Consider the following 268-nt stretch of genomic DNA (forward strand, 5'->3'; position numbering starts at 1 on the left):
TATATTAAATAAAAAAACAAAATATTTTTTTTTTTTTTGCTGATGTTATAACAACCTGCATGTGGGGTGTTTTATAGGCTCAGAAACACACATAAAATAAATATGAATTTATATTAATTTATATTAATTAATTTATTTTATTAATATTAATTATTTATTTAATTAAATAATTTATTTATTAACTTTTACGCTAATTTGTTAATTAATTTATTAATGGGGTAAACAAATAAATAATTCCTCCATTTATTTAATTTTTTTTATTTTTTTT

Source organism: Eimeria mitis, genomic scaffold (assembly GCF_000499745.2).
Source record: "Eimeria mitis Houghton genomic scaffold, Emh_scaff2294, whole genome shotgun sequence".
Taxonomy (NCBI): Eukaryota; Apicomplexa; class Conoidasida; order Eucoccidiorida; family Eimeriidae; genus Eimeria; species Eimeria mitis.